The sequence below is a fragment of the Bactrocera dorsalis genome, chromosome 3, assembly GCF_023373825.1.
Source record: "Bactrocera dorsalis isolate Fly_Bdor chromosome 3, ASM2337382v1, whole genome shotgun sequence".
Lineage (NCBI taxonomy): Eukaryota > Metazoa > Arthropoda > Insecta > Diptera > Tephritidae > Bactrocera > Bactrocera dorsalis.
In genome coordinates this window covers 40,099,519-40,118,429 of record NC_064305.1, presented here as the reverse complement: position 1 = coordinate 40,118,429, position 18,911 = coordinate 40,099,519, and the positions used below count along the sequence as shown (strand labels likewise).

The 18,911-nt window shown below is 37.6% G+C and overlaps 1 long non-coding RNA gene across 1 annotated transcript; it reads left to right on the top strand.

The window, feature by feature from the left end:
- The first annotated feature begins 4,265 nt into the window (after positions 1 to 4,265).
- Positions 4,266 to 18,910, top strand: LOC115066716 (uncharacterized). The gene is made up of 3 exons (XR_003846216.2): positions 4,266 to 10,459; positions 10,597 to 11,162; positions 11,234 to 18,910. It is a non-coding gene; the product is annotated as an uncharacterized LOC115066716 (long non-coding RNA).
- The last annotated feature ends 1 nt before the right edge of the window (position 18,911 follows it).

Here is an 18,911-nt window from a genome sequence, read left to right as displayed (position 1 = left end):
TAACTGTCAAACGTATTGCTATTGCCATTACCAAATCTGTATGTGGGCCTTTGCTATCATAATATAATCATTTGCCCAAAGGTGTAGGGTAGGTAGGTTCGAGCTGATGTAGCGCATGCTTTGAGCTCTTGAAAAATTTACGTTTTGAGCTTTTGAACTCCTTTAATCTTTTATGTGGAAAATACAAAAAAAGATCTTTATCCTTTCTTACAAATGTATTTCTGGGAAAAATAAGATAATAAGAAAAGGAGAAAGATCCTTTTTATTAAATGTATTTCTGGGGAAAATAAGATAATAAAAAAAGGAGAGAAAGATCCTTTTTACCAAATGTATTTCTGGAAAAAATAAGATAATACGAAAAGTAGAAAGATCTTTTTTAACAAATTTATTTCTGGGAAAAATAAGATAATGCGAAAAGAAGAAAGATTTTTTTAGAAATATATTTCTAGGAGAAATAAGAATTCATATTTTTGGACTACTATATAATAATTGTGCTTAAGCATTCCTATATAAACAATGTAATATTTATTTTATATTCATTTGTGGTTTTGCACGGAATAGATGAGCATTACTTACGCCTCCTTTACACTACTTGCGAAGTTAAACGTATTTCTCAAAGCAAAACAATGTAGGAAGTAAAAAAGAAGAGACGGCAATACTGTGCGGAATACATTAAATTCGGATTCATTGAAAATCCCACAAACCCATCCTCGCCTTTGTGTCTTCTATGTCTAAAAACATTTTCGAATGAAGCAATGAAGCCTTCAAGACTGCAAGATCATTTGAATAAAATGCATCCAGATAAGAGAGACAAGAATGTAGCATATTTTCAAGACCTAGAGAAGAAGCATAATACTCAGCCAAGTGTAGCAAAACTATTTTCGGCAGCTGCTGAGCAAGATGACGACGGATTTCGAGCTTTGTACAATATCTCTTTGTTAATTGCTCAAAAAGGCAAACCACATAACATCGGAGAAGAGTTAATATTGCCAGCAATAAATGAAGTAATAACTACCGTGCTTCATAATCCGGCCGCAGATATTATCCGAAAAATTCCTTTTAGTAATAATTCTGTGCAAAGACGAGTTGATGAAATGGCTTAAAACATTGAAGAATCATTGAGCGATCACCTGAGGACAAGCCAATTCGCAATTCAGCTCGATGAGTCCACTTTACCAACTAATGAAGCATTGTTGTTGTCTTACGTGAGGTTTATTAAAGATGAGAAAATATCTGAAGAACTATTATTTGCTAGAAATTTAGAGACCGATGCAAAAGGCGAAACCATATTCAATATATTGGAAAAGTTTTGCGATGAGAAAGAGATTCCTTTGAAAAATATTATTTCAATTGCTACGGATGGCGCTCCGGCTATGATAGGGTGCCATAAAGGCTTAATAGCGCACTTAAAAAATAAAATTCCAGATGTCCTTGGTGTACATTGCGTTATTTATAGACAACATTTAGTTACTAGAAACTTAAGTGAAAAACTATTTCAATCACTGCAATATGTCATCAAAGCAGTCAATGAAATCCGCAACCGCTCTTTGAATGATAGATTATTTCATCAGCTTTGTGTTACTAATGACGAGGATTTCAATCGTTTGTTGTTTTATACTGAAGTTCGTTGCCTATTGAGGCAATTGTCTGACTCGATTCTACAACCTGTTTGACTCTGTTATAGAGTTCTTGGAAACTGAAGATACAGAATTTCAAGACAAGCTCATAACATCAAAGAATGATATAGCTTACATGACAGACCTGTATAAATTGTTCAACGACATGAATCTCCACTGCAAGGCGATAAACTAAATTTAATTAAAACAAAAAACGTCGTTGCTACTTTCGAAGCCAAATTGCTTCTATACAAAAAGAATCTGGGCAGACGTGAGTTTCACAATTTTCCGAATTTATCAGTAACGACGAATTGTTTGTCTACTGCCAACATTTGGAAAACCTCCACATTGACTTCACCGAACGATACCAGTACATTTTGAACTTGGAAATACCAGACTGGGTGTTGGATCCGTTTTCAAATATCAACACAGCAATGTCACCTCAGCTGGAAGAAGAACTTATAGAATTTACAACAAACGAGGAAATAAAAATCAAGTTCAAAAATGGTTATCAAGAATTTTGGCTGCAAAAACCGATCTCGCAATTGTACCCTGGATTGTGGTCAATCATTCAACGATTCTTGATAGCATTCCCATCGTCATATTTGTGTGAACGTGGATTTAGTGCTGTGACAACACTGCTTACTAAAAATAGAAATCGTTTGCTTGTTACCGAACGTGGCGACTTACGACTGTTCTTGAGTAAATTGGAACCTGATATTAACAAACTTATTAAACAGCATCAGATTCATCCTTCACATTAGTTTTTATATATGGATCGATTATTTTAGTTTTATTTTTAATAAAAGATTCTCTGTTTTAATACCATAAAGTTGTGTTTCAATAATCATTCTTATTGGCAGGTGGAGCCCGTAAGAGTTAACTTGAGACCTAAGCGCCGTTGTATGTTACCTACTGCGCTCAGGTTTCAAGTTGCTGGTTATAGTAAAAGTTTCGTTTAGAATTCTCCGTTAATATACATATATAGGTCACAATAATTAATTTGAAATTAAAGTGGTTTTTAAATAGGTGAAAAAATGGGGGCGCTAAAAAAATATTTATTCTCAAAGTGGGCGGTAGACAAAATAAGTTTGGGAACCACTGCTATAGAGTTTGGTTGACATAGCTATAGTAGTTTCCAAGATATGTAAAAAAAATTCGATCCTTTGTGCCAAATTTCACTTTAATATCTTTATATATGGCTTAGTTATGACACTTTATAGGTTTTCGGTTTTCGCCATTTTGTGGGCGTGGCAGTGGGCCGATTTTGCCTATCTTCGAACTTAACCTTCTCATGGAGCCAAGAAATACATGATAATAATAAAAGTCACCCCTTCGTCAAATATTCATATCCGAAATAAATAAAATCATTGCACAATTAGGGAATAACACAGCTCTACAAAATAACTATTTTTTTGTTGCTCTGGCATATTTGATGTTTTCGAATGTCTGTTTCACGAATTTTTTTATAAAAGTATTGAATTTTTTCTAGTTTTTATGACTGAATTTTTTTGGATATCTAGCAAATCTTGATGCTTTAAAGTGTTCCGATTACGACCTTATTCATGGAAATCTTTAAATAGATTTTATAATTTATATTTAAATTATAAAGATTTTACAGTTTTCTTCGTTAAGAATGAATGCAGTAGTTGCGCCAATTCACAATAGCCATGCACAACAGTCATTTACAATAAATTTACCGAATCAGCCATTCAAATATCATAAGATTCTGCAATGGGTGCTCTCGTGCCCTTGATATTTCGGTACAGGATTTTTGCAATCTGCAATCTTGCAAGAGCAAGAGAATCCCCTATTGTTTTGATTACATTCATAAGAAATTTCCGAATCTTAATGAAAAAATTTAAATGTGGAAAACTTTATGATTCTCAAATATTGTAACTAATGAAATATACAGGTTTTATCAAAGGGATGCCAGTCCTGGAAAGTGAATCGCGGAAAAGTTTTCTGTTGATAGACGAAAATTTCTAATCATTAAGTGCCAAATTATAAAGAAATTGTGCTAAATATACTGGAAAACTGTCAGACTGTAGTAAAAATTTATATCCGATTACATCTGTAATCGTCTGTTTACATTTTCGGATAATTTTGGAAGTAATAGTGAGCAAAACCACTGTAGACCAGTGTTATATTTTGACACATTATTGGCCCTTTAGCCATGAGATAAATTTTTTCAGTCATGACTTGGATTCGTGCACCTTTTTTTCGCATATAACTCACGCGATCCCCACTATCAGATTCCTTACCGAAAATACGCCAAATAAAAATGACTTCTTAGTTATATGGGGTGTAGAACAAGTTTTCACCAGATGTTATTCATTCTAAACAGTAGATGCACCGCTATTAGTAAAACCAGTTCTCTCAAGATTAGATTATGATAAATCATAAATTGGCCGTTATATGGGATATATAGTCACCAGGAAGTTCGAAACTCTTAATATTAGGTATACAAATGTATGTGTAATGGAGTTATGTGTATAAATTCACGCAAGTGATGAAAGTTCTCTAATTGCCATTGACTTGGGAGTGGACAGAAACGATTCTTTTACATACGCCTCAAGCTCACGACTTCCGGTCCTTAACCATGTATTCTCTGGGTATCCAGAAAACATCCGTTTGAAGACGAGCTAAGGTGAGAAGGTGAAACATCCCCTCCAAGAGTTGTGCGCTGGGTTTGGGACCCGCCACGCAAAAAGCGCCTCCAATGAAAAGGAACAAACAGCCTCTGAAAAGAAAATAACCATGGCTAACGCACTAAAGATAACAATTTAAGGGCATGCACCTGGAATGTCCCGTCCTTTAATTAGGAAGGTGCTGCTGCCCAGCTGGTTGATATCTTCGTTAGAATTAAGGCTGACATCACCGCCCTCCTAGAAATGCGATGGGTCCCGTCCATCAAGAACTGTGGCATTTACTACGATGGTCAATAATTTTAGTCTGCTCTGAGCATCAGTTACCAGATCACCTCTGGGGCGTCTACAAGAGTATGCATTGGTCTTGAAACCTTCTGTTAGTCGTCACATCTTTTCGTAGAATTTTCGAGCATTAGCCCTGTCGGCCAGCTTTTCAAGCTCTTCAACTCACGAATCTCGGCCTCTTTCTTTTTCTATCTGCAAATGCATCTCGCTTTCCTTTTCAACTCTGGGTATCTATCCCATCCCGCACGTGTTGTGGTCGCTCGTAACGTTGCGAGGTAGGAAGTCTGTTTCTTTCCGCGGTGACATGGCACTCCTCATCGTACCAGCTGTTATATTGTTTTATCGAAAACCAATTGTTTTTTTGCAGCTGTACGTAAGGAGTTTGAAATACCGTCCCAAAGTTCCCTTATACAGAGATGTTGACGAGTGCTCTCAGAGAGCAGGAGTGCAAGCCGAGTAGAAAATCGTTCGGCTGTCTGTTGTGATTGCAGCTTCTCGACGTCGAACCTTTCTCTTGTTTGTTGACGTGCGCTTTTTGCTGCACAGAGGCGGGTGCGAATCTTGGCTGCAACAAGATAGTGGTCCGAGCCGATGTTAGGACCTCGAAGCGTACGCACGTCTAGAACACTGGAGACGTGTCTTCCGTCTATCACAACATGATCGATCTGGTTGGTGGCTTTTCGATCCGGAGACAGCCAGGTAGCTCGATGTATTTTCTTATGCTGGAATCTAGTACCGAAGATAACCATATTACGGGCCCGGCGAAGTCGATCAGTCCTCAACCCATTTGGGGATGTTTCGTCGTGGAGGCTGAATTTACCGACCGTAGTGCCAAAGTTAGTTTCTTTGCCCACCCTGGCGTTAAAGTCACCAAACACGATTTTGACATCGTGGCGGGAGCAGCTCTCATAGGCGCGCTCCAAGCGCTCATAGAAGGCGTCTTTGGTCTCATCGTCCTTCTCTTCCGTCGGGGCGTGGGCGCAAATCAGCGATATGTTGAAGAACCTCGCTTTGATGCGGGTTGTGGATAGACATTCATTCATCGGAGTGAATGATAGTACTCGGCGACGGAGTCTCTCTCTCACCATGAATCCCACACCAAACTTGCGCTCCTTTATATGCCCACTGTAGTAAATGCCACAAGGACCTACTTGTCTCAGGTTTTGTCCCGTCCATGTCAGCCTTTATTTTCGTGAGGACATTAACCAGCTGGGCAGCGGCTCCTTCCCAATTAAGGCACTGGTCATTCCAGGTGCATGTCCTTATTTCGTTTGCCATGGTCGTCATCAAAAGGGGGTCTCTTATCCGAGGCTGATTGCTAATTTTCATCGGCGGGTCCCAAACCCAGCGCACAACCCTATGCAGGGCATATTTCACCTCCTCACTTTAGCTCGTCTTCAAACGGATGTTCTTAGATCAAAGACCGGAAGTCGTGAGCTGGTTGAGCCATATGTAAAAGAATCGTTTCTGGCCACTCCCAAGCGAATGGCGATCAGAGAACTTGCGTGAACTTCTACACATGACTCCATCCTCCACTATATCGATTAGTTTAAGGTAATAAATACAACCGTTAAGTGAACAAAACTATTTTTCTCTGTAGCAGCATTTATAGTATAAATACATATATACATACATATGTCTTCATAGTTTCAACTCAAAGCCTTTGTGGCACCTTTTATAATTAACTTAGTTTGAAAGGCCATAACCTTCCCTAAATAAAGCGGCAGCGGCAAATAACTGAGAGAAAAACCTTATGCACATAGACTTGTTATGACACATACCGAAATCACGCAAATTTCGAGTTTGACAATGAAGTCTGTTAGGTATTAAAAAAAAACGCACGTATACTCGTAAAATGAATCAAAAGAGTTTAGGCACCGTAAACTTAAATGTTTATGTAAAAATTGCAGGTTTCCCTTTGAATTTGCAGAAGTAATAATAATCATAATTTCAACATTTTTATTATATATTCAACTAAAAGCAGTGACGGATTAAACTAGCGCAGGGCCTGTAGCAAATTCTGTCAGGGGGCCCTTGGTTTGCTATAGTTTCTCAAGTTTAGGGTACTAAATATAACAAAATTGTTACAAATAAATTTTTCTGTATTTATTATAGGCAAATTTAGAGATAATACTTTCAATGTCGACTTCTTTAAGCAAGTCATGCTCTATATTCAATAAAGTGAGATGATTAAGACGTTCTTTTATCATGTTCCTTAATTCATTTTTAATACGCTTAATGTTGAAAAAGAACCTTCGCCACTGCAGTTAGTGATCAAGAGAGATAAGTAAATTCGGAAAGCAATTTCTAAGTTTGGGACACACGATTCTAAAGAATTATTTAATAAAAGTTTATAATATTGCTGTTCCTGAGGATTCTGTTTCTTGCTGTCAATAACAGTGGCCACATCCCTTCTCAGCAGCTCTGCGCACTACACTAATTCGCCGCCTAGGCTGTCCTCCAAATCATCTTCGTAAGCACTGACCATTACTAGGGAATTTTTCCAAGATCTCTTCTGTTGTAAGAGATTTTAGCTGTCGAAGGACTTTAAAAACACTAGTAATTTTATCATATGCTTTCATATGTTTAGTTAAAGCAGACAGTACGTTATCAATAATGACAATAAACACCTCAAATTCGAAACGTTGTCCAGGTGTTTGATTTTCAACAAAGTCATCGAGTGTAGTAGGGCCGTAATGTTTCTGTATAGCAGTCTGCAGCGCACTTAGCAATTAATGAATGTACATGACAGGGAATGTACTCGTAATCTGCATACTTATTTATTTTCTTAATTCGGCCTTGTAAGCGATGTATTTCCCACTCATGTTGCTGGCATTACAATAGCTTTGCCCACGACAGTCTTTGATATTAATGCCACTCTCACTCAAGAAATCTACTAAACTTTGAACGAGTTGTTCAGCAGTATGACCTTACATGTCCAAGAACTTAACAAATCTTTCCACTGGTCCAGATAGCAGAACATGATTTGAGACTCTGAAACACCTTGCTCTTAAGGCTGGACTAAAAATTGTTGTTTATAACCTACGAACGGCTGAACCGATTTGGCTGAAAATTTGTGGGAAGGTACATAGCTTAGAACCAGGGTAAGGATATATGACACTTTTCATTTCTTTATATTAGAATCCAATACAACTCACGAAAACAAAAATTATATTTCAAATTGAAATTATTTGTTAAAAAGTCACGTTTGTAGAAATCATTTGAAAATTTCATTTAAAAAAAAAAAACATAACAAAAACAATAAAAAAAACCTCACATCTATATATATAAAAGAAAGTCGTGTTAGTTACACCATTTATAACTCACGAACGGCTGAACGGATTTGGCTGAAATACAACTCATGAAAACAAAAATTATATTTTAAATCATAAGCATTTGTTCAGAATTCATGTTTGTTGAAATCATTTGAATATATAATATGCGTACAATTTTTAACAGACTCTTCCACAAAAATAATATAATTGTTAAGTATTTATAATAGTAGAAAAGAACTGCAACCAAATACGCAGTGAAATAGATTATAACTGGCTCAGTTAAAAGCCGATGAGCATGTATTATACCACGTACATCCAAAAGACTGATGTCATAACCTTTCCAGCCGACTTTTTTGTCTTTCCACGCCTGAGAACCGGTTCATCATGTGCAGCCCACTAGAATGACTGTGGTTCGGACTCCAGTGGGAATAGAAGGAGCTATGTTTCTATTGTCACACACCGACGCAAGAATTCTGTTTTATTACGATTAAAGAGCACTCAAACACTTCTCAGAATCAGTTATTCGTTGTTTTTTTGGATTATGAACTTGCGGGGCGGCCACTTTGCACAGAGTTTTCGTCTCTTTAAGGGGTTAGGGGTTATTTTCCTTAAGTGTAATATTTTAAAAATATTCCCTGAAAATTTCACGTTGATCCAATAATTAGTTTTTGAGTTATTCGAGAAATAAGAAAGAGAGCTCGGGCACTTCAAGGCGCTAGTGTAAAACTTTAAGCGCGTTTTTCTCAAAACTATGTTTTTTGAATGGGTGACAACTGTAACTCGAAACCCGTTCAGTAGGTTTTAATGAAATTTATACTGCTTTTAGAATACATAATAAACTAGGCCTGATCGAAGGATTTTTATTTTTTCGAAAATTTCGATTTTTGAAGATGAACTGTAGATATTTTCGCAAAAATTTAGAAAAAAATGTCCTGAGGCCGCCATTTTGTTAATTTTGAAAAAAAAAATAAAATCTTTCGATCAGGCCCGGGATTATCTATTTATAAAACGAATTTTCTTTGTCCGATTGTTTTTAGATGAATCTCCAAGGACTTATGCTTGTCACCGCAAGTACCTTTTTTTGGAACAGGGTCAACACAAACAACTATAACTTTAGAAATTCGATTTTTTTTTGAAATTTTCGTGACTTCAAGTCAACACATCCTATAATAATGGCATATTACTACTTTTGTAAAATAACATGATTTAGTAGAAAAAAAAATACTGGAAACTCTAATTTTTTCGTGCCTCTGACTATCCCTAACCCCTTAAGGTTAGCAAATATCTTTTCATCGGTGAATTTCCCTGAGCCCAAATTCAACAGTATTTTCCCCCAAAAAGCAATGTTTATTAAGACACGAAATGTTTTATGATCCATTTTTTTGTAAACTAACACAAGTTGCTTCACAAAAATGTTATATCTCATTAACTAATAGCTAGAAATCATATCGAAAACTCTCATTGCCTGCTCAGTCCGAAGGAGAACCTGTTGGAAAGAGTTATTCTGCGTTGGATTTCGAGGCCGACATTGTTTTTGCTGTTAATGCTGGTTCCAAGGTAGACGAAATTATCTATGACTTCGAAGTTATGACTGTCAACAGTGACGTGGGAGCCTAGTCGCGGGTGCGACAACTGTTTGTTTGATGACAGGAAATGTTTCGTCTTGCCCTCGTTTACTGCCACACCCATTTGCTTTGGTTCCTTACCCAGTTTGGAGAAAGCAGAATTAACGGTTCGGCTGTTAAAGCCAGTGATATCAATATCATCAGCATACGCTGTTCACTCTTATAGAAGATTGTTCCTGATCGATTAAGTTCTGCAACTCGAATTATATTCTCCAGCAGCACATTAAAAAAGTCTCACGATAGAGAGTCGCCTTGTCCGAAATCTCGTTTAGTAGCGAACGCTCGGAGAGGTTCTTCCAGCGTTTTGTCTCCTTTTTTGTGGATTGGGCAGAGCACACTTAAATTCCAATCGTTATTTTACAAAGAAGCTGATGCATGCTCCTTATCAGTTCTTCACCGCCGTGTTTGAATAGCTCGGCCTGCAAACCATCGGCCCCCACCGCTTTGTTCTTCAAACGAGTAATTGCTATTCGAACTTCTTCATGGTTGGGCAATAGGATGTCTGCTCCATCGTCATCGATTGGGGAATCGGGTTCGACATCTCTTGGTGTTATGCTTTCACTGCCATTAAGCAGGCTGATGAAGTGTTCCCTCCTCAACTCTCAGTATCTATCGCGTTCCGCACGTGTTGTGGTCGATCGTATCGTTGCGAGAAAGTCTGTTTTCTCTCCACTGCAACACGGTACACCTCATCCTACCATCTGTTCTTGTGCGTTTTCCGAAAACCAATGATGATAGTGCGAATCGAGTAGAAAATCGTTCGGCTGTCTCTTGTGACAGAACCGAAAGTTATTACGACTTTTATCCTTGCAAGTTGCGAGAGCACGAATTATTCGGTTTTATCCGAACTTGGACCTTATTTATTTTTCGAATACTAAAATCAAGAAATTTGGCCAAAACTGTAATATTCATAATCATATTTCGAAAACTATAGCAGCTGTAGAAAAACTAACTTCAGATTTGGGATCAGTGTGGCGAAATCATACAAATTCGTTTAAGATATACTCGTAAGTATAGTGTATAGAGCACAAGTAAAGCAAGGAAATTTATATTTTTAGCATACACTTTCAAAATTTTGCATTAATGTGACTACTAATACTTGTGTTTGTGCTACTAATATTATGTTTTTATGTTTTATTTACAGACGAAATTATAAACAACCTAATTACATCAGTTGGTAAACAAGAACTGCGAGCTTCAAACCCAGAATCTTAATATCAGTATTAAGCACAGAAACGTCATGGAATTGGACTGGATTGCAGGTGGTGGAAATATACATAAATCGTATTTCAGGCATAAATTCGTGTATATGGATATTTTACGACAAGTGTTGAAAGGGATCGAAGGAGACTTTTCTCGAGTCAACAACGACTGTAAGTTGCTCAAGAAGGATTATTATATATTTGTCCACACCACGAAAGGAAGAAGTGCAACTTTCCCACCATTACGAAGTTAAAAATGTTAAAAATAAAATAAGCATAAAATCTAAAATTTAAATTAAATAAATTGTAAATAAATAAAATTGTACAGTCGTGCCGAGTTTGCAGAAGTTCGAATTTGTTCGTCAGAAGCTGAGAACAAGCCGAAAAGAAAGCTTAAAGGTTCTACACAAATTCATTTTTTAAACAGAAGGAAACGCTTACGGGATTTTACTGGCTTTGAATTCGACAAAAATGACGAGCGCTATACCCGAAATTGATCTAAGTACAAGTATGTACATATGTTTATAAAGCAGTTTGGGATCTGCCGATTTATTATAAATCTGTATCGTATTATATTAGGTTTAACATGCAGTGTAAGTAATTTGAAACTGCACATATTACGAAATGTGCGATGACGAATGTGTCGATGAAGGTGCCGAAGACAACGACGACGATGATCATGGTGATGTTATGCGCAGTTTTGAAGACGCTTGCACAAATAGTATCACATTTGAATGTCAACAAAGGGTAAATGTTGGAAGCGAACGCGTTGCAAAAAATATGACAAGCAGAAATGACGATACATCTAATATGAAACACAAATGTCGCGGTTTTCAAAGAACTTTCGTGACGTAGAAGACTCTATTCGTTGGTCTGATGGCAGTGATAAAACAGATGTCGAAGTGTGGCTAAACGAGTTCTAAGAAATTTCTATTTTATATTTAGGGTACTCACAACCTGTCGTAAAGCACCGTAAAATCGTAAAATTATACATTTTTACACTTGTTTAAAAAAATTTTTGTTGGATTTCATACAAAAATGAGTTTACACATTTACAATTCTGAATGCTATGTTTTCGAATCGTTATAACTTATAACTTTATGAGACTTGTGAAAACTCTAGCTATGTTTTCGAATCGTTATAACTTACAACTTTATGAGACTTGTGAAAAAACTAATTATATATTAAATATAATTATATTAAATTTACTTCCCGCGTAAAACAAACAATAAAACATTTGCTTGCCAATAAACACTTGTTGACGCGGGAAGTAAATTTAATATACATAAATATGTATGTAATTACGGGGATGGAGTTCACGCAAGTGAGGACAGTTCTCTGATCGCCATTCACTTGGGAGTGGTCAGAAACGATGCTTTTACATATGGCTCAAGCAGCTCACGACTTCCGGTCTTCGACCAAATATCCTCTGGGTAGCCTAAGAACATCCGTTTGAAGGCGAGCTTATGTGAGAAGGCAAAACATTCCCTGCATAGGGTTGTGCGCTGGGTTTGGGACCCGCCACGTAAAAAAACACTCCAGTGAATAGTCATAACCAGCCACGGATGAGAGACCCCCCTTTTGATGACGACCACGGCAAACGAAATAGGGACTACGAATTGAGGGCATGCACCTGGAATGTCCGGTCCCTTAATTGGGAAGGTGCCGCTGCCCATCTGGTTGATGTCCTCACGAAAATAAAGGCTGACACCACCGCTGTCCAAGAAATGCGATGGACGGCTACAGTGGCCATATAAATCGTGCTTGGCAACTTTAACGCCAGGGTGGGTAAAGAAAGTATCTTTGGCATTACAGTCGGTAAATTCAGCCTCCACGACGAAACATCCCCAAATAGGTTGAGGCTGATCAACTTCGAACGAAAATACTGAGAGTTGAGGGATCACTTCTTCAGCCTGCTCAATGGTAGTGAAAGCATAACACCAAGAGATGTCAAAATCGATTCCCCAATCGATGACGATGGAGCAGACATTCCATTGCCCAACCATGAAGAAGTTCAAATAGCAATTACTCGATTGGAATTTAAGTGTGCTATGCCCAATCCACAAAAAAGGAGACCCCACAATCTGCGCCAACTACCGTGGGATAAGCCTCCTCAACATCGGATATAAGGTTCTATTGAGCGTATTGTTTGAAAACTAATTGGACCTTATCAGAGGGGCTTTAGACCCTTCAAATCAATAGCTGACCAGATATTCACCATGCGCCAAATCTTGGAAAAGACCCGTGAAAGGAGAATCGACACTCACCACCTATTCGTCGATTTCAAAGCTGCTTTCGACAGCACGAAAAGGAGCTGCCTCTATGCCGCGACGTCTGAATTTGGCACTGAACGAGGGCAAGATGAAATATCTCCTGTCATCAAACAAACAGTCGTCGCACTCGCGACTTGGCCCCCACGTCACTGTTGACAGTCATAACTATGAAGTTGTAGACAATTTCGTCTATTTAGGAACCAGCATTAACACCACCAACAATGTCAGCCTGGAAATCCAACGCAGGATTACTCTTGCCAACAGGTGCTACTTCGAACTGAGTAGGCAATTGAAAAGTAAAGTCCTCTCTCGACGAACAAAAGCCAAACTCTATAAGTCGCTCATAATTCCCGTCCTGCTATATGGTGCAGAGGCTTGGACGATGACAACAACCGATGAGTCGACGTTGCGAGTTTTCGAGGAAAAAGTTCTGCGAAAGATTTATGGTCCTTTGCGCGTTCGCCACGGCGAATATCGCATTCGATGGAACGATGAGCTGTACGAGATATACGACGACATTGACATAGTTCAGCGAATTAAAAGACAGCGGCTACGCTGGCTAGGTCATGTTGTCCGAAGGGACGAAAACACTCCAGCTCTGAAAGTATTCGACGCAGTACCCGTCGGGAGAAGCAGAGGAAGAGGAAGACCTCCACTCCGTCTGAAGGACCAAGTGGAGAAGGACCTGGCTTCGCGTGGAATATCGAATTGGCGCCACGTAGCGAAAAGACGAAACGACTGGCGCGCGGTTGTTAACTCGGCTATAATCGCGTAAGCGGTGTCTACGCCAGTAAAGAAGAAGAAGAATTACATAAAATGTTTTCAAGTCGCTACATGAACCTGTCTTATAAGAGATAAAGATTTGTCTATTAGGTTTTGGTGAATCTAAGCCTTGTAATAATATAAAGGGTGATTTTTTAAGAGCTTGATAACTTTTTAAAAAAAAAAAACGCATAAAATTTGCAAAATCTCATCGGTTCTTTATTTGAAACGTTAGATTGGTTCATGACATTTACTTTTTGAAGATAATTTCATTTAAATGTTGACCGCGGCTGCGTCTTAGGTGGTCCATTCGGAAAGTCCAATTTTGGGCAACTTTTTCGAGCATTTCGGCCGGAATAGCCCGAATTTCTTCGGAAATGTTGTCTTCCAAAGCTGGAATAGTTGCTGGCTTATTTCTGTAGACTTTAGACTTGACGTAGCCCCACAAAAAATAGTCTAAAGGCGTTAAATCGCATGATCTTGGTGCCCAACTTACGGGTCCATTTCTTGAGATGAATTGTTGTCCGAAGTTTTCCCTCAAAATGGCCATAGAATCGCGAGCTGTGTGGCATGTAGCGCCATCTTGTTGAAACCACATGTCAACCAAGTTCAGTTCTTCCATTTTTGGCAACAAAAAGTTTGTTAGCATCGAACGATAGCGATCGCCATTCACCGTAACGTTGCGTCCAACAGCATCTTTGAAAAAATACGGTCCAATGATTCCACCAGCGTACAAACCACACCAAACAGTGCATTTTTCGGGATGCATGGGCAGTTCTTGAACGGCTTCTGGTTGCTCTTCACCCCAAATGCGGCAATTTTGCTTATTTACGTAGCCATTCAACCAGAAATGAGCCTCATCGCTGAACAAATTTGTCGATAAACACATTTCGAACCGAACACTGATTTTGGTAATAAAATTCAATGATTTGCAAGCGTTGCTCGTTAGTAAGTCTATTCATGATGAAATGTCAAAGCATACTGAGCATCTTTCACTTTGACACCATGTCTGAAATCCCACGTGATCTGTCAAATACTAATGCATGAAAATCCTAACCTCAAAAAAATCACCCGTTATAACCAATTGGGGAACTATGTAAGTCTTGACGTAAGCATAACAGTCAAGTTTTTAGTTTAAAGTTTTTTGGTAATACCTTCAAAATTGATGGATATTGACGGAGATTTCTGCTTGCAAGCAGATATTCAAATAAATCAAGCTGGACTTTCTATTCGAAAAATTCCTTTGGACAATGTTGATAGATAATATATACAGAATAAATTCAAATCAACGAATGTACAAATGAATATTATTTTAAATGATGCAATTCCATTATCGTTTATACCACTTAGACTGCAATTAACACAAAGAAGCATTCTTGACCTTTTAACAGGTCAGTGGTTCAAAGAGAACATAATTTTAAACTCAAATTCCGATTTTAGTTGCCCAAGATTTTTTTTAGATTATAGACAATTAAACAAAGTCATTGTAAAAGATAGATTCCCATTACTTTTATTTAGCACAATTGACTTAAAAAATGGATTTTACACGTCATTCGTTACACATGACGGGCAGTACACATTTTTATACTCTCGCAATAAAGTTGCTAAGTAGAGTATTATAGTTTTGTTCACATAACGGTTGTTTGTAAGTCCTAAAACTAAAAGAGTCAGATATAGGGTTATAATATATACCAAAGTGATCAGGGTGACGAGTAAAGTTGAAATCCGGATGTCTGTCTCTCCGTCCGTCCGTCCGTGCAAGCTGTAACTTGAGTAAAAAGTCAGATATCATGATGAAACTTGGTACACGTATTTCTTGGCGCCAGGTTATGTTCGAAGATGGGCAAAATCGGCCCACAGCCACGCCCACAAAATGGCGAAAACCGAAAACCTATAAAGTGTCATAACTAAGCCATAAATAAAGATATTAAGGTAAAATTTGGCACAAAGGATCGCATTAGGGAGGGGAATTTTTGGACGTAATTTTTATGGAAAAGTGGGCGTGGCCCTGCCCCCTACTAAGTTTTTTGTACATATCTCGGAAACTACTATAGCTATGTCAACCAAACTCTATAGAATCATTTCCTTCAGGCGTTTCCATATACAGTTCAAAAATGGAAGAAATCGGATAATAACCACGCCCACCTCCCATACAAAGGTTACGTTGAAAATCACTAAAAGTGCGCTAACCGACTAACAAAAAACGTCAGAAACACTAAATTTTTCGGAAGAAATGGCAGAAGGAAGCTGCACCCAGGTTTTTTTCAAAAATTGAAAATGGGCGTGGCGTCGCCCACTTATGGATCAAGAACCATATCTCAGGAACCACTCGACCGATTTCAATGAAATTCGGTATATAATATTTTTTAACACCCTGATGACATGTACGAAATATGGGTGAAATCGGTTCACAACCACGCCTTCTTCCAATATAACGCTATTTTGAGTTCCATCTGATGCCCTCTCTGTATAATATATACATACATTAGGAACCAATGATGATAGCGGAATAAAACTTTACACAAATACGGTATTTGAGCTGAGGTATCCCTTGTGGAAAAATCGTCGTGATCGGACTATAACTTTTCAAGGTCTCTGATATCGAACACGAAGAACTCAGTGCCTAATCTAACCTAACCTAATTTTTCACCGAAAGTATCGGTGAATCTCTCGGAATTTAATTCTAATTAATTTTACAGCAAAATAAAAAAAATGTAAATGACGGATAATGAAATCTCGATTATCACTTTATCATGCGAGAGTATAAAATGTTCGGTGACACCCGAACTTAGCCCTTCCTTACTTGTTTTTATTTAATTTTGTTACATTCGTAAACGTCAAAACCCGCGGTATTAATTAATTGACGTTTTCCCAATTGCTTTGTATATTCGACGTAATTGATTCGTTCACAAAATTCGCTTAGTTATACCCAATAAACACTACTTCATCACACGAAACTATCAGCCGTTTGAGAATACAAAATGCATCATTCGGAAATTCAACCCACATAGTCACAGACTTGATTAGCTTTTACGTCTGACAACTTTCGGCGCTATTGTGAGGAGGAAAACATTAAGCATGATAAAATAACCATTGGCTTGGCCCGTGATAATAAATTCCACATACAACAAAAGTATTGACATGACACCTTTTGAATTACTCACAGGCCTTAAAATCCGTACCGCTGACATGAATATCACACAAGGTATCGAAGAAGAAACAACTCCAAGAAGGAAGAGACGAAATACGACAAAAGGCAAAAGAACAAGTAGTAAAAATGCAAATTGAAAATAAAAAGACATACAATCTTAGACGCAAAGAAGCTAACTAATATTCAGTAAACGGTTTAGTCACCGTGAAAAGAACACAGTTTGTGGCGGTCTTAAATTGGAGCCAAACTATTTTGTCCTTACCAATATAAGGTTAAGTTAAAGGTAATAAAACCTATGATGTCAAAAAAGTTTGTGCAGGTGAAGGTCAAAATCAAACGACGAGGTCAAAAACGATGCAGGATGACCGAGTTGTGGGATTTGAGCAACACGGGAACCCTTTTTTTGCCAGAAGTTTCGAACGAAAGGCTCCGAAACAGAAAATGGCAATGAGAGACGATGACTTGATCATAGATATGAACAATATCAGAAATTCTTTTCTTACTCTCTCGCTTGTCAGCTGGCAGCGGACCCCGATCTTTTTTCTGAGCTGGCAACAAAATACAGTAAGGATCGCGTCAATCAGCTGTTTTAGAAAAAGGAGGAATGCCAGAAGAATGGCGAGTTGTTGAAATTCTGTAAAATTAGATGTCGGTAGTTTGTAAAATGATTTATATGTACATATATATGGGTGATATAGGTCTATTGCGGAATCGGGCCCCCAAAAATAATATAGTTAACGCGCTATTTGCATACTTCAGTGGTAGTGTGTAAAATGCAAAATACCCAAAAGTTATAAAATGCCCAATCTAATATTTTTAAGCAGTGGCATCTTTGGCAAATGTTATAAAAAGTGCGAGTTTTGTCAGCTCTCTCTCGAATCAAAGAGTTTCGAATCAATTTAACTATGACTTGACCACAGAAAGCATAGCCGTACGCACGGGACGACGTTGATTACATAATTTATTATATTAGCTTATTATTAGATTATAAAAAAGAAGGTTTTTCCAAGATGAACTGTTAATTTAATCCTTTAATTCTTTTACTTTTAAGAAAACTATTTTTCATTAAATAATAAAACTTTGTACGTTGTAAATCGTTTTGAATAATATTTAACCGCAATATCAGTATTTCATTTTAACAACGATGTCAAAGATGCAACAATTTTGACACCATCGCAATACGTTTCAGTTCAATCGACGAGTGCAGGTTTTTCAGTTTTTGGAATTGTGTGGTTCACATTTAGGTAGAATAATTGTATAATGTATGCTCCAGGTTTGGTATTTTTTTGCTCCACTGATGGTAAAGCCAAAAGTATTGTATTCGACTATCTACAATATCTACATCTACATAATTCCTATGAAAATATATCAACTTTTCCGTGTCTTACCCATTCAACGAACATGTGTCACAGCAAAGCTTGGCAGGGTAGAGTCAGTAATAAATATACAGTTGATGTTATCCATAACTTGAACTATTGAATTGGCGTTTAGAAGTCAAATTTCATACAAAATTCCTTCCATTACTCTAACTTACTTAATTCAAAATTCGCCATTACTCGATCTCTTGAATTAGCAAAATAGGTCAAATTTCAAACAAATTTTCCTTCCATAAATCGAACTTTTAAATTAGTATCTGATTCTTTAAATCGCATCTTTCGGGAAAATTCCACTTTGTTAATGCTCATGGCGTAGAAGTTGCCGTGCGTATTTATCCTTTCAAATGTTACTACGAGTATTACAGATTATATTGAAGTGAACAATGAGATGAGCTCAGCGCGTTTAGAAGAGATGATATTGTAGAACCGAATATTTCATAACGAATGAGGACTTCCAGCGTCATGGATTCTGAAGATGGAATTATTTAACCGCCATCCAAAAATGATGTAACGGATTCCTTTGCAATTTTAATTACGAATATTAACACAACGACGAACACTACAAAGCTCTACGCAGCCAGCATTTACTCATAAAAAAAAAGCGTTTTTTAAGCGTTCAAATGTAAGCAAAACACTTATAAAACGCTGCTGTGACCTTTACAAAAGACATCAAAGCAAGGGGTTTATAATCGAAA